Consider the following 16,858-nt stretch of genomic DNA (forward strand, 5'->3'; position numbering starts at 1 on the left):
AGTAGGCAGCACAGGCAAAATGAGTTTTATTTAGGCATGACACATATGGACCTTTGGTACTGGTTAATCAATCATGGTGTTTCCAGATATGAAATAGATTCATGAGCTATAACCAATGGTCAGGGACTTTGGAAAAAGCATGATTGGAAAATTGGTGAGAATGACATTTGGGGAAGAAGTATGTGGATAGATCTCTCTGATTGGACAAAGGTGTGAAGATGCTCATGTGCCATGTAAATGCTCAACAGAAGGTAAATTTTGCAGATGAGTTCAGTTATCAAGTAGATGAGATGGCCTCTTCTGTTCAGCAAATTTCCCCAGCCATTCCTGTCATTGTCCAATGATCCCATGAATAAAGTGGCCATGGTGGCAGATAGAGATGGGGTTGACAACATGGACTTGCCACTCACAGAGGTTGTCCTGGCCATTGCTGCTTCTGAGCACCAAATCTGTCAACAGCAGAGGCCAACACTGAGTCCCAGATGTAGCACCATTTCTCAGGATGACCAGCCAGTTACCTGGTGGCTGGTTGACTACATTGGAGTACTTCCTCCATGGAAAGGACAATGCTTGTCCTTACTGAAGTATATATTTATTCTGCTTATGGGGATGTGCCTTTTGTCTTAGTTAGGGTTTTCATTGCTTTGAAGAGACACCATGACCACAACAGCTTTTTTTTTTCCTTTTAAATCTGCTTTATTAGCGTCACAATATATAATGAGCATCTTCCCATGCAATAGATAAATTTTGCTAACAAAAAAAAAAATGTAAGACTGAGTCAAAAACACAAGTTTCAATTAGAAGCTGGCAGGAGTGGAGACCCATGGGGAACGAGTGACACCAAAAATATTACAACAGTACATCACGAACATGTAAATTTTGAAAGCAGGGGTCCCCATATCACCTTCAGAGAAAACCTCAGGACTCAGGGCATAAGGCAAAACTCATCATGGTGGTCATGGTGAGGGGGTCGGTGCTAACAGCCCGCATGGTATAGCTCAGCTGCTTTTCCCGTAACTTCTCCATGAGCTGTCTCATATCCTCCCCAAACCTCTGTACATTCTCCTCTCTCATCCTTGCCTGGGGCTCCCCAACCCTATACATCAGGTCCATCTGTAGTGAGCGATGGGCTGCCTAACCCGGAATCGCCTGCGACCTCCTCTAGGCACATAGTATTCTCCAGCTTCGAAAGGCAGAGCGATAACCGCCTCCCTTTTGTTAGCATCTTGTGGCTTTTCTTCCTTCTCCTCCTTTTCCTGATGGTCATTTGCCATGTTGAGATCTTTTACTCCTCATTCCATTTTGGACTCCATTTCTCCTGGGCCTATTCCTTGCCGCGTAGTCCTCTCAATTCTCGCTGCGAGACGCGCGTCGCCGCGACTCTCTCTTGGCTAGCAGACCTGCCCCGCTCACCTTGGGCCCGATGCCAGCCCAACGCGCGCGCAGAGAGGCTCCAAGCTGGTGGCCCCCCCTTTTTTTTTTTAAAAAAAAAGATTTATTTATTTTATGTATATGAGTACACTGTCGCTGTTTTCAGCTACACCAGAAGATGGCATTGGATCTCATTACAGATGGTTGTGAGCCATCATGTGGTTGCTGGGAATTGAACTCAGGACCTCTGGAAGAGCAGTCAGTGCTCTTAACCTCACGACAACTCGTATAAAGGACAGTAAATTGGGGCTGGCTTACAGGTTCAGAGTTTCAGTTCATTATCATCAAGGAAAGAGCATGGTGGCATCCAGGCAGGCATGGTGCAGGAGGAGCCAAGAGTTGTACATCTTGATCTGAAGGCAGCTAGGTGAAGTCTACTGACTTTCAGGCAACTAGGAGGAGGGTCTCAAAGCTCACCTCTAAAGTGACACACTTCCTCTAACAAGGCAACACTTACTCCAACAAGCCACAATTCCTAATAGTGATACTCCCTGGACCAAGCATATACAAACCACTATACCTTTCCTGCATGTAATTCTTCTGCCAAAACTACCACCGTGGACTTACAGAATGCCATATCCACTTTTGTGGTATTCTATATACTATTGCTTCTGACCAAGGAATTCGCATCACTGCCAGGGAAATGTGATAGTGGGCCCATAATCATGGAATAGAATCTATTGGTCTTACCATGTTCCCTACAATTCTGAAGCAGCTGGCCTGATAGAAAGATGGAATGGTCTTTTGAAGACACAATTATAGTGCCAATTAGGTGGTAGCAGCCCGGAGGTCTTAGGCAGCTTTCTCCAGAATGTGGTATATGCTTAGAATCAGCATCCAATATATGGTATGCTTTCTCCTACATCCAGAATCCATGGGTCCAGGAAAAGGGAATAGTTCCACACACTATCACCCCTAGTGACCCACTAGGGAAAAGTATGTTTCCTGTTCCCACAACCTTAAGTTCTGCTGCTCTATAAACTTAGTTCTAGAGCAGGGAGCACTCCTGCCGGGAGCCACAACAAATATTCCATTGAACTGGAAGCTCAGACTTCCCCCTGGCCACTTTGGACTTCTGATGTCCTTAAGCCAACAGTCTAAGAAAGGGATAACAGTGTTAGGAAGGGTAATTGATCCAGATTACCAAGGGGAAATTGGATTGCTTCTCTACAATGGAGGTAAGAAAATTTATGTCTGGAGCCCAGGAGATCATTTAGGGCATCTCTTGGTGCTACCATGTCCTTGTGATTAAAGTCAATTGGGAAACTACCACAACCTAATCCAAGCAGGAAGACAAAGGGTTTAGGCTTCATAGATGATGGTATGCGTCACTTCTCCATGAACAGAACTAGACCTACTTAGGTGCTTGCTGAGGGTGGAGGAAATATAGAATGGGTAGTAGAGGAAGGTAGTTATAAATACAAGCTAAGGTCGCACAACCAGTTGCAGAAATGGAGATTATAATTGATATAAATGCTTCTGTCATATTTTGTTAGGAATGTGTATAGATATTTGTGGTTTTCTTTCATCAATTTCTTCTTTTTAAAAAAAATCATTTTTATTTTATGTGTATGAGTGTTTTCCCTGTATGTATGTATATGCACATTCTGTGTACACTGCCCACAGAGATCAGAAGTCAGATCTCTAGAACTTGAGTTAGGATGACTGTGAATCACCATGTGAATGCTGGGAATTGAACCTGAGTCCTCTGCAAGAACAAGTGCTGTTAACCACTGTAGCTGTCTCTTCAACCCCTCAGTTTCTTTATTAAGTAATGTAACACCAATTAAGAGAATCTCAGTGGTTGTCATATTTAAGTTTGAGATACTACAAGAATGTCCTCCAAGGGATATTGTCATTTTCATATAATTTATAATGTGTTTGTGGTTGTACAAGGGACAGTTATATCATGTCAGGCTTAATTATGACCTGGCTACGTGTGTTTGTGATTGTATATGGTATAGCTTCATCTTGTTAGGTGTAATTAAGGCCTGCTTAAATATTTACTCAGCACCTGGGCTGGGCTTTCTGAAGAAATGGGCAGAAGAACGAAGAAGAGATACCACATTGCTTTGAGGGCTCACAAACCCATAGAAGGAAGATGGAGAGAACGGGAACCATAGAGTCTGTGCCAGGTGGCAGGTGTCCTAAGGGTCTTGAATCCTCCCTGGGATAATATCTACAGTAGGAGTGGGTGGATTTGGCACTAGACTACACTCCTTGACATCTTTATGTTACTTGGCCCTAAGGCCAGCTCCGTTTTACTCCTCAAATGTCACTTCCTCAGAGAGGCCTTTCCAGACCACATGGGCTGGCATAGCTCTTATCTCCGTCTCTCTATGTGCTACAATATGGTCTTCATAGCACCCTCAGATGCTTGAGGTCATGTGTTTGCTTGTCGCTGGTCTTCCTCCTGTGGACTATAGCCTGTGACAGCAAGGCCTGACTGTGGCATACATGTCATCTTCAGCTTCATGACAGGCATTTGGTAGTTTCATGTTTAATAGACATATCTGGGGACAAAAGTCTAAATGGGAGGCTTTTAGACAATGTTTTGAGAGTCTTTTATGATTAAAGATGGGATTGCGGAGATGGGCCAGCGGTTAAGACCATGGGCTGCTCTTCCAGAAGTCCTAAGTTCAATTCTCAACAACCACATGGTGGCTCACAGCCAACAGTAATGGGATCTGATGCCCTCTCCTGGTGTGTCTGAAGACAGCAAAAGTGTACTCACATACATAAAATAAATAAATCTTTAAAAAAAGGGGGAGGGGGAAGTCACCTTCCTTGCCTGTAGGGTATGTTTATAGCAGAGTTCGGCTCTCTGTTATCCTTTTGGGTTGTCTTCAAAATGTAAGCTTAGCAGAGGCAGAGATCAGCTCTGGATCTTGCTGTTGGGCCTTCAAGTCCTCAGCTGTAAAATGGGCACAATGACAGTGGTCTGATGGGAGCTGTGAGAAGGGTGGACACTTCTGTGAGTGCTGGGAGGTTTGTGATGTCCTAGTATCTTTCGGTCCTGACTGGAAGCTTGAAGTTTATTGAGAAGTCTCCCCCACAAAACAGTGCATTTTCCTAGCCTGCCTTACATTCTGCCCAAGGCTGGTGCACAGGCTTGCTTTGTCTCCCTCAGTGAAGTCAGTGGCAGAGGAGCTGAGTGATCAAGATGGGCTGAGTTGTCAGGAGCAGATGGTACCACAGAGAAGAAGCCACAGATGCTTGGGGAGACGCTGCAAACCAACTCAATTGTCCCTAGGCCTCAGGCTTTCCTTTTGGGAAGGGAGGGGGTCCTTGTGAGGGAGATTGGCTGGTGCAATTTGACTATAATGAACGAAAGGACCAGACAAAGCTTGGAGTCTATACGTGGAGAACTTGGTAAAAGGGTCCAGATACACAGATACTTGAACAAGGAAGAGCATCTGAGACTGGGGCTGAGGGTGGTAGAGCATCACGTGGCATCCAGTTGGTAAATTCGAATAGCTAAAGACACAGGGTCTTTCACCATTAATGGTGTATCAGGGCCTGCTATTCCACCTCAAGGCTCTGAGCTCAGCCCAGTTTCTACAACACTGTTGATGAGATTCAGATAAGTAAACTTTATCTGAGTTGGTGTGAGAACCCAAAGCCAGGATAGAGGGAGTCTAAGTGGGAGGAGAGAATCAGAATCCAAAGCAATGAAAGTGTTGGGTGCTGCTACTTTGTAGCAATATCACTTCCCACAAGACAGTTAACTTTTTTTTTCCCCAGGGAGGACAATTGAGCTGGGGCTTCACATATGCTAGGCATGTGTTTGGCCACTGAGTTACACCTACTGCCTGCCTACCACATACGTGTGTGTGTGTGTGTGTGTGTGTGTTTGTAGGGTTAATGGTCCCGCATCTGCTCTGCCATAGGGCACAGCTGCTGGGGAGGCAGGAGGCCAGAGGAGTTTTGACCCCGCTTACCCCATACTGTTGCAGGGCAGGTGTCAGGTGCAGTCTGAGGTGCAGGACCGACGGGGGGGGGGGGGGGGGGGTCCCCGGCCTACAAGAAGCCTGGGTGGGGGGCAGTCTGGATCTCAGGCTCTTGGGTACCCAGGCACCTTGGAAGAGCTGAGAACAGATCTAGCCTGGGGCCAGGGGGGAAAAAAGTGAGCTCTGGCTAGTCCCGAGGTGGGGGGTGGGGCGCGGGGGGATGTCTTTGGCTCGGTGGGCAGCAGGCTTGGGCTTGGGCTTGGTGGCTAGGCGTGCAGGGATGTCTTCTATGGGAGTGGCTCTGTAGGCGAAGGCCTTCTCCCTGGCAACCCCACAGCAGATCCGGGTGAAAAGATGGTTTTAAGACTTTTATTATCATGGTGGAAAGTGGATGAGTAAAACCGTATCTCCCTTCTCAGAGTGGGCCTGAGGTTAAATACCTTTTGTAGGGGGGAGTGTCTGGGAAGGAAGGCTTATTAGCTAAGTCTCCAAGCCTTTAGGTACTTCATTAAAATGGAGATCTGTCTTGAGCCTACCTGTGGAGGGGTCTGGGGCATTGCCCTTATGTGACTGATGGCCACAAATCTACGGAGGGCTGTGTCCTCGTGCCTGGGGGGAGCAGGCGAAACAGCTACCATGACTTCAGGGTCATGGGGGTTTCTAGCCTTAGGTCAACAGGGAACCAGGATACCTTTTACAGCCCACCACCCCACATGTATTGTTTTAGTTTGCTTTCTATTGCTGTGATAAACAGCATGATAAAGCAACTTGAGGAGGAAAGGTTTCTCCCTATGGCTGTAGTCTATTATTTAAGAGAAGCCAGGACAGGAACTCAATGCCAGACATCTGGAGGCAGGAGCTGAAGCAGAGGTCATGGAGGAATGCTGTTTACTGGCTTACTTCCCATGGCTTGCTCAGCCTGCTTTTCTATATAACCTAGGACAACTTGCCCAAGGGTGGCACCACCCCTAGTTTGCTAGGATTTCCCACATCAACTATTAACCAAGAAAATGCCGAACAAATCTGGCTATTGACCAGTCTTACAGTTACATTTTCGCAGTTAAGATTCTCTCCCATTTGTGTCAAGTTGACAAAATTACTTATCAGCACAGGTATCTTTCCTCAACCACTGTTCACCTTTACTTATTTGAAAAAAAGTTAAAATTTATTTATGCATATGAACATTTTGCCCCTGTGTGTATTTGTAAACCACAGTGTTATCATGGATAGTTGTGAGCTGCTACATGGATAATGGCACTTGAATCTGGCTGGGTCCTCTGGAAGAGAAAATGCTCTTAACTGATACTGATAGGCCATCTCTCCAGCACTGACCTTCCTTCCTTCCTTCCCTCCTTCCTTCCTTCCTTCCCTCCTTCCTTCTTTCCCTCCTCCCCTCCCTCCCTTCCTCCTTCCCTTCTTCCCCTCCCTCCTTCCCTCCCTCCCTCCCTCTCTCCCTCTTTCTTTCTTTCTTTCTTTCTTTCTTTCTTTCTTTCTTTCTTTCTTTCTTTCTTTCTTTCTTTCTTTCTTTCTGTCAAGGTCTCTCACTGAACCCGGTGCTCAGAGATTCAGCTAGGCTGGCCAATGCATTTCAGGAATCCACCTATCTGCTTCCTCAGAAGCTGTGCTTAGCCTTTTATGTGGGTGTTAGAGACCTGAACCCAGGTCCTCATGCTTGCACAGAAGGCATCTTACCAAGATAGCAGTCTCTCCAGCCCACATAAACTTTCTGAATTTTGGCTTTCCCATCTGCAAAATTCAGACAATGCCACCTACACTGCAGTGTTGTGAGGGTCATGAGACAACTCATGGTTATGATACTAGCCTTGTGTGCCTGGCACAGAGTAAGTTCTTAGTAACTGGTGGCTATTGACAGGATTGATGTCAGTGGGAGCTTCTTAAGGGCAGGGGACTTGTCTCTCATTTCAGTACCAGCACCTGGTACTGCGTAGGCACTGAACAAATGTTTGTCACTGAACAAGATGAATCTGACAGGGATAAATGTCAGTTCCTGCACTCAGATCCAAAGACCCAGCTGCACAGGGCTATGGTGGGGGAGAGCTGTCTCAGTACTAGTACATGTGAGAAAAGTGGAGAGGTTTACACTGGTGGAAATTGTAGCCCATTTGCGGAGGGCTGCCAGAAAACCAAGCCAGGGCATCCTAACAGAGGCCCTGTGGACCAGTCTCTAGGGCCATATACCATTCTGTGATGAAGTGTGGAATGAAGCCCCAGATGCACATTACAGAGAAACCCAGTCAATGGGCTTGGAGAAGTTTGAATGAGCCGCTGAGTGGCATGCAGACCTTGCCTCTTGCATCTGCTCTGGACACTGTAGTAACAACAGCACCATGCTTCAGTTTCCTTCTCTGAAAAACATTCAAGCCACAGGTTGAACACAGCATGATTACTGGGAAAAGGCAGGAACCGAGAGCTCAATCCTTGCTGGATTTACTCTCCCATCCTCCTCTCCGAGCTCCGAGCTCCCGCTGGGGGCGGCTCACACTGGAGGACAGCTTGCAGGAAAGCTGTGGGTGGTCGGTGGAATCTTTCCATTTTGGGGGTGTGGTGTGGTGTTGGATCAGGATTACATGGATGGCTTCTCCTGCATAGGTCTCCATGCTTTTTTCCTCCAATTGAATCCAATTAACAGATTTGAAAGATCGGTTATCTCTCTGGCCCACATCCAGACCTGGCCAGCAGCTTCCCTTTCACAAGCGGGAGTCTGTCCTTACTTAATATGCACAAAACCAGGCTTCTGGTTCTTCTCCCACAAACAGCTTTTGCTAGAGCACCGGCCCCATGGTCCCTATGCGTCCTCTGGTGGCTTCCGGGAGTCACTGCTCTGGCCTTAGCATAGGGTTGAAATCAGACATTTTGGCAAAATGGTGCCTCCATCAACACCAGATGAATGGGTGTGGGATATATATATATATATATATATATATATATATATATATATATTCACTGAATTATGTATAAGAATGAAAGAGGATTGACATGCTGTCACATACTACAACATTAATGAGACCTCCACACATTTCTCTTAGTGAAACAAGACACAAAAGTCAGATAACTATAATTTTGCTTATAAGAAGCACTAGAAAGGTGAAATTAAAATGTACAGGAATTAGAATAGAGGTTTGCACATGATGGTTTGGAAGGGGAGTTTGCTTCATGAGTTCAGAATTCCGTTTCCCATGACAGTCTGGAGATGGGTAGTGGTGATCATTGCTCAATACTGTGGACATGCAGAAGGCCACAGAGATGTACTCACGAACATGCGTGGTGTCTGTGCATGCCTGCAATCCCAGCACTCCAGAAATGGATGCAGGAGGATGCATAAGACACTGTCTCAGAAAACAAAATAGGGCTGGGAGATGGCTCAGTAAAGTAACTGAGGACTTGGATTTTGATACCCAGCACTCTGGGATTTGTAAAATTAGGGTATTGATTTTACATAATAGTTGTGGCTACCTGCACAAAACCTGCACAAAATCAAGCCCACCAAAGTTCCGGCATGGAGGGGAGGGACCCCAGTAGAGAAGCAGTTGTCAGTTGATAACTGTTGAAGGAGAGTGAGTCACTTTTCTTTCTTCTGGAAGGTTATTCGTGCCCCAGTGGAGCTCCCTCGTCCCAAGATCATATGGGTAGCACTGAATGAACTTGGGGTCATTAATTACAGTTAAAAAAAGACATGAAGTTGGGAGAGAGACAGGGTGGGGAACACCGGGAGGAATTACAGAGTGGTATGAGTAGATGGATATGATATGTATTGTATAGATATATAAAAACGTCAAAGAATAAATTAAAATGTTAAAATTAATAAATATAGAATACATTTATAATAAAATTAGAATAAGGTTTGCTGTTTCAATCATGGGCAGCTTTATGTATGTGTTCACATGTTCATGTATATGTACATATGTATACAGACCAGACAGAGGTCAGTGTTGGGTATCTTCCTTGGGCTATCTACCTTGAGATAGGGTCTCTTGAAGCAACTAGACTGACTGGCTAGTGAGCTCCAGGAATCTGCTAATCTCCATCCCCCACTCCCCAATGCTGGGTTTACAGATATACGCTACTGCACCCTGATTTTAGAGGCCATGGGTCCTGAGGATCCAAACCCAAGCCCTCAAACATTTTTCTAATGGCCTAGCCACACTTAAGCAAGCACATTCACCCAGATTGGGGGGGGGTTCCTGCTGGGCTTTTATTCCTCATGTAAGGGGTTCCTTGCCTAACTGAGTGGTCTGAACTGGAACTAACATTCTAACATACAGAACAGCACATGTCCTCGGGAGAAATGAAACTTGAGCATACATTTTGATTTTAAGAAGTGCTGACCCAGAGGAATTTAAAAAATTTTAAGTGGCTTCTTTACAATGTTATTAAAGTGAAGTTATATCTTATTTAACTCTTTGATAGAAAAGATAACACATTTTGTTTACATTTCCCACAAACATGAGCAGTGTCTGCAGCACTAGAGACCCTGCTCCCATTTCTGTACCACCTTAGCCATCTAGTTCTATGGGAATGCTGAGAGCAATGGCAGTAGCCTGTGTTGTTTTGGGCATCTCTGCAGCTTTGCTGACTAGCAACTCACAGGGAGGTATCTTGCGCCCGGTACTGCGATTTTCATTTAACAACTCATGCTTTTGGGAGCGATGTTGTCCACCTTGGCTGGTTACTTCTCTTCAAATTCCTTTTTAAAACATTTATTATGTTTTAAAAAACTAGCTTACACACTAGTGGATTTCCATAAAGTTTCTTTATGTTTCCTGAGTTTTGAATAACCTACCCCTACCCTGTTTTTTCCCCAATAGCCCTAGTTCCACATAAATTTTTAACCTCAAGCATTCCTTTTGTCTGCCTTCAAGTGGCCTGTGTTCTACTGTCTCTGCTAACCAATTTTGTTTCTTTGGTTGGAAAACCATAGACTTCCACAGTGTTTTCAAGCATCCTTCATTTTGGCTAAGCCTTTGACCATCTTCTCATTTCCTCCCCCACCCACCTCTATTCTTGAGCCTTTCTCCTCCCAGTAGTAACCCTTTTACTTTCCTTTTTCTACCTCCTTGGGTCCCCTTAATGCACACGTCCCCAGTGGCCTGCCTGTAGTTTCCTGGCTTCCATATTACTCCAGATTAAGCACATACAGCAAATGATGAGAAGCTGGGATCCACATATGAGAGAGAATATGTGACTGTCTTTCTGGGCCTGGGTCACCTCACTCAGTATGCTGTTTTTTTTTTTTTCCAAGTACTATTCATTTACCTACAATTTTCATGATTCATTTTCCTTTATAGCTGAGTAAAATTCCACTGTGTATATGTACTGCATTTCACTATCTGTTCCTCAGTGGGAGTCCATCTAGGCTGTTTCCATTATTATGACTAGAACAGCAATAAACATGGGTGTATGAATATCTCTGTAGTAGAATGTAGAGTTCTTGGGGGTATTGGTTAGGAGTGGTGCAGCTGGGTCGTGTGGTAGCTGTCTCTTTCGTTTTTTGAGAGATACCCAGACTGACTGGCACAGTGGCAGCACCAATTTACACTTCCACTGACTGTGTATGAAGGTCTCTCCTCTCCTCACATCTGTACCAGCATTTGAGTCCTGAAGATGGCCATTCTGATCTGTGTGAGATGCAATCTTAAAGTAGTTTAATCTGTGTTTTTTTGATGGATAAGGATGCTGGACACTTTAAAAAGTGTTTATTAGAGGCTTGGCAGCTAAGAGCACTGGCTGCTCTTCCTGAGGACCCAGGTTCAATTCTCAGCACCTACATGGCAGCTCACAGCCATCTGTAAGTCCAGTTCCAGGGGACCTACAGATACCCTCTTCTGGCCTCTGCAGGTAGGTACCAGGCACGTACATGGCACACAGCATACATGCAGGTCAAACAATGCCCCCCTATAAAATAAATAATAAATATTTAAAAATAATTACTAAGCCGGCCGGTGGTGGCGCACGCCTTTAGTCCTAGCACTTGGGAGGCAGAGGCAGGCGGATTTCTGAGTTCAAGGCCAGCCTGGCTTACAGAGTGAGTTCCAGGACAGCCAGGGCTATACAGAGAAACCCTGTCTCGAAAAACCAAAATAATAATAATAATAATAATAATAATAATAATAATTACTAGCCATTTTTTAAACTTCTTTTGAGAACTCTCTTTTCAGTTCCATTATCCATTTTTCAGTTGGGTTGGTTATTTTCTTTCTTTTAAAAAATTATTTATGTATTTTTATTTCATTTCTATTGGTATTTTACCTGCATATATATATCTGTGTGAGGGTGTCAGATCCTCTGGAACCAGAGTCTCCATATGGTTACTGGGAATTGAACTTGGATCCTCTGGAAGAGCAGCCAGTGCTCTTCACCACTGAACCATCTCTCCAACCCCTGGTTATTTTCTTGATGTTTAGTTTTTGAGGTCTTTGTTAATTCCAAAACATGGCTCATACAGTATCTATCAGCCTATCTATCTATCTATCTATCTATCTATCTATCTATCTATCATCTAGAAATGCCAGATATATAGTTGGCAAAGATTTTCTTCCATTCTGTGGAATGCTTCTTCATTCAGCTGATAGTCTCCTTTGGGGTACATAAGACTGTTCATGATATGAGATTACATTTGTTGTTTGTTGCTTTTATTTTCTGTGCTACTGGAGTCCTATTCTGAAAGCCCTTGCTTGTGCCCATAGGCTGAAGTGTGTTTGCTGGTCCCCCCCCCCCCCCCCCCGGGAGTTTCAGAGTTTTAGAACTTATATAGAAATCTGCTCCATTTGGAGTTCAGGTTTTAATTTTTAAAAATTTATATATTTATTTTAAAATGTTATATGTATGCATGTTTTTCTGTCTGTCTGTATGTGTACCACATACATGCCTGGTACTCATGAAGACCAGAAGAGGGAATCAGATCCCCTGGAACTGGAGTTACAGACTGTGGTGAGCTGCTGTGAATCTGCTGGGAAGTGAACCTAGGATCTCTGCAAGAACAGCAATTGCTCTTAACCGTGGAGCAGTCTCTCCAGTCCTCTGCGTTGAGTTTTGGGCTTGGTGGGAAGTAAGCATCTAGTTTTATTATCTCAAATGGAGATATCCAAATTTCCCAGTACCATTTGTTGAAGAGGCTGTTTTCCTCTAATGTGTATTTTTGGTATATCTGTCAGAAATCGGGCAGATGTAGTTGTGTGGACTCACCTGGGTCCTGTATCTAGTCTAGTCTGCTGATTATATGCTGTTTTGATTGCCAGTACTGTACTGTTTTGGTTATACAGCTCTATATAACCTGAAATCGGGTATGACAATGCTACTGGCAGTTTTTGTTTTTGTTATCCAGAATCACTTTGGTCTTTTGAGCATCCATATAAATTCTAAAACAGTTTAAGAATTTATATGTTTGAGAAGAACAGCTCTGTGACTTTGTGATTTCATTGACTTAGATGGCTTTTGGTAGGTCAGCCGTTTTCTCAGTATTGATTCTGCTGACCCATGAGCACGGTAGATCTTTTCACCTTCAAGTGTCCTTTTCAATTTCTTTCTCGGTCACCTGAAGGCTTCACCACTGTGGGCTTTTTTTTTTCCCTTGGTTAGGCTTTTTCCTAGGTATTTTATTTCATCATTGTGATTATTGTGAAAGGAGTTCTTTTCCTGCTGTCTTTTACAGCATGTTTGTTGTTGGTGTGCAGGAAGGTAACTGAATTTGGGGCTCATTTTGCATCCTGCTGCTTTACTGAAAGTGTTCATCAGCTTTGAGAGTACGTTGTCCACCAAGTCCTTTCCACCAGGCAACCAGGTATCTAAGAAATGAAATCAGGTTGTGTTACTTCTTTGCTTAAAATCCTCCCTGTCCCACTCCTTCCTTGGCTTTGGTGGCCACTCCTCTCTCAGCTCCTTCGAGGATGCCCTCCTACCAAGCTCTGCTCTGCCTCCAGGGCTTTGACCTCACAGGTCCCTCTCTGGAGGGTTCTCTCTGTAGTTCAAGTAACCTTAGACAGCACTAATCTTGCCTGGGACTTCACTCCTGGTCAGTCCCCTGCTGCCTCACCTCCTCATCTTCTCCCTCTATTCTGTTTTTTTTTTTTTTTTCCCTCAGAGCCCTGTCCTTTGGACTAGTTGGACTTTGTAGAGCACAAAGCAGGAAATTAGCCCCCACTCTATCCTGACATTTTCTCTATTGCTTCTCCCTTCCTTGAAAACATTTCAGGAGTGCAGCCTTATTACCTCAGGTATTCAAGAAACTCTGAATCCATCCATTAAAGAGTTCAGTTATTTCAGAGGGGCACACTGATGGGTTTAAAAGCCACAATGTTTGTTTGTTTGTTTGTTTGTTTGTTTGTTTTAAATTGCATGTTTCCAGAATTTATTATATTTCTGTTGTTTTCCAATTGGCTGATTTTGGTTTTATTATTTTTATTAGCAGCTATATTTAATTAATTAATTAATTAATTAATTAATGAGTGTGTGTGTGTGTGTGTGTGTGTGTGTGTATGAATTCCGTTGCACGGATGTGTGTGTGTGTGTGTGTATGAATTCCATTGCACGGATGTAGAGATAAGAGGACAACTTGTGAGAGTCAGTTCTCCCCCTCCACCCTGTGGGTGCCAGGTAATGAACTCACGTCATCAGGTTTGGCACCAAGTCCCTTTACTCGCTGAACTACCTTGCCAGGTGTCTTCAACCTTGCTCTACTGCTGTGAGCAGACATCATGACCAAGGCAACTAGTAAAAGAAAGGAGTTGGGAGCTCGCTTACAGTTTCAGAAGGTAAGTCCATGATCATCACGTCAGGGAGCATGGCAGCAGGCAGGTATGGCACTGGAGCAGTAGCTGAGAGCTCACATCTGATCCACAAGCACAAGGCAGGAGTGGCAGGAGCTGGGGATAGGGAGAGATGGGAGGTGGAGAGCATGAGCTAACTAGGAACGGCATGGACTTTTGTGTCCTCAAAGCCTACCTCCGTGAAACGCTTCCTCCAACAGTGCCTTATCTCCTAATTCTTCCCAAAGAGTTCCACCACCTGTGAACAAATATTCAAATTAATGAGCCTATGGCCTATGGGAGCCCATTCTCATTTAAACTACCACAACAGGCCTGCATGGCTGTTTGTTTTGAGACAGGTTCTTACTATACTGACTAGATTGGCCTTGAACTTAATCTTGCTGCCTTGACTTCCCCAAATCCTGGGTAATATGCTACCACACCAAGCTTTGTTAGTATGTTAGTTTTACAAAATAATGTTTTGATTATGACCCTCTCACACACGTCTGTAATGTATTGTGGTCATTCATGTCCTCAGTGCCCTCTCAGGTCCTGTCTCCATTTCCCACTGATTCCCTTTCCCTTCACAAACAGCTTTTCTACTTTCATATCTTTTTTTAGTCTAGTTTCCACGTATGAGACAAGACATTTGATCTTTGTCTTCCTGTGTTGGGCTTATTTTGGCTAGCTTTCAAGTGCTTCAGCAAAACTATGGACAGCTGGCTCTCTGCACCTGCAGACTCTGCAGCCTCTGTTCTGCTAACCCAGTGGTTCTCAACCTTCCGAATGCTACGGCCCTTTAATTCAGTTCCACATGTTGTGGTGACCCCCAACACAAAATTATTTCTGTTGCTATTTTATATCTGTATTTTTGCTATTGTTATGGATCACAATGTGTCTGATATGCAGGGTAGCTAACATGTGACCCCTGTGAAAGGGTCCTTTGACTCCAAAGGGGTTGCAACTCACAGGCTGGGAAACACTGTGCTAATCTTACTTAAAAAATATTTTAACAAATTGCATTGAGTCTGGTGTGGTTGTACAGAGGCAGGTGGATCTCTATGACTTTGGAGCTAGCCTGTTCTACATAGTGAGTTCCAGGACTGCCAGTGCCGGATAGAGACGTTGTCTTAAAAAAAAAAAATTATTGAAAACAGGCCATGGTGGTGCATGCCTTTAGAGTTTCAGTTTAGGGAAGTTTCAGTTTATGCAATGAGACCCTCTCTCTAAAAATAAAAAAAAAATGATATAGTATTTACACTATATTATATAATTTAAAGGTGATTTAAAGTATATTGGAAAAAATGCTGAGTGGGGTCTACACAAATGTCACTCTAAAGGTTGCACACCCTTTATCTGAGGATATCATGGGGCGACATGCACATGGAGACCGATACACACACACACACACACACACACACACACACACACACACTCACTGCACCTGCATCTACATCATTCCTACCCTTCCTCTCCTCCTCCAATTCCTTCACATCTGGCTCCCCCTTCACGATCTTTCATGAAATGGTGAACATTCTGGAGCCTGAACACTGCTAACGTAGTTTCCATAAGTCCAAGTGGTGACTAGATGGGGATGTTTATTATACCATTCTTTCGATTTTCTTGGAGTTTTGAAAACTTTAAGAAAAAGTTGAGTAAAACAAAAAACACTTGTGACAAAAATCTAAATATTTGTTTCTCCTTCAGCACGTTCCAGCCAGCTTGACAAGGGCCTGGCTTTCTTGGGGACAGATTTCAAGGGAGCAGTGGTGACATGGCTGATGTGCCCTGAGATCAACTTTGTCCTAGCAGGCAGGTGCTTCAGGTCCTTCAGGAAAGGGGAGGGGAAGGATGTGTGAGGGCAGTCCCAAACCAACGCTAACGAGAGAAAACAGTTTAATTGTTCCTGTTGAAAAGAAGCAGAAAGTCTTCCTCAGCCTGGTCTTTCAGAGACTGACCTGCCTCTAGCTAATTCTTGTAAATCCTTTCAGAAGCAAACTAAGTCCTTCTTCTGGTTTTCCTCCCCTGTAGAGTGAAAAATTATAGATACTGGGTATATAGAATTCTTTTTAGACATATAAAATATTCTTTAGGCTTTCTTTATAAAGACATGGAGAAACCGAGCCGTGAAACAAGTTAAGAATGTGGACAAGCTAGTTACAGGAACTGGCTAGAATGCAAGATAGCCAGGTAGAACCAAGCTGAGAACTGCAGTGACAGGGCAAGGCCGAAGTAACAGGGCAGGACCACATTCTTGAGAAAGATAATCGTACAGAAAGTTTTCACATGACCCTGACTCACGTAGGTTGGGTTCCTTTGGAATGTTCTGCTATTTTTATGTTATGCCACCTTAACAACCATGAGCCCCCTCCCCATTCCTTGGTTTGTGGTTTTTCCCCTTAAAAACCCCTCTCAAACTGGCTGTCGGGGTCAATTCAGCTCCTGCGTGGGCATATGAATTGACCGGCAGCTAGCTGTCACATGCCCTAATAAACCTCGCTATTGCTCCGGTACATGGTATCTCGAGCAGATTACTGGGTGGTCGAGACTTTCTGAGACTTGAGTGAGGGTCTCCCCTCTGCGGAGGTCTTCACCCCTAAAGTGTTTTCACAAGATCTTCTGAAGCATCTCTTAGAAATGTAATCAGTAAGGAAGTCAGTGCCTTATGACCCAGTTTCTGCCACAGCGTCCTAGCCTAACTTCAGTTGGGCCTGG

The 16,858-nt window shown here is 44.3% G+C and overlaps 1 pseudogene; it reads right to left on the reverse strand.

Moving 5' to 3' along the window:
• Positions 1-925: 925 nt before the first annotated feature.
• LOC114629407 lies at positions 926-1,313 on the reverse strand (annotated as a pseudogene).
• Positions 1,314-16,858: the final 15,545 nt, after the last annotated feature.

Source organism: Grammomys surdaster, unplaced genomic scaffold (genome assembly GCF_004785775.1).
Source record: "Grammomys surdaster isolate TR1022 unplaced genomic scaffold, NIH_TR_1.0 310, whole genome shotgun sequence".
Lineage (NCBI taxonomy): Eukaryota > Metazoa > Chordata > Mammalia > Rodentia > Muridae > Grammomys > Grammomys surdaster.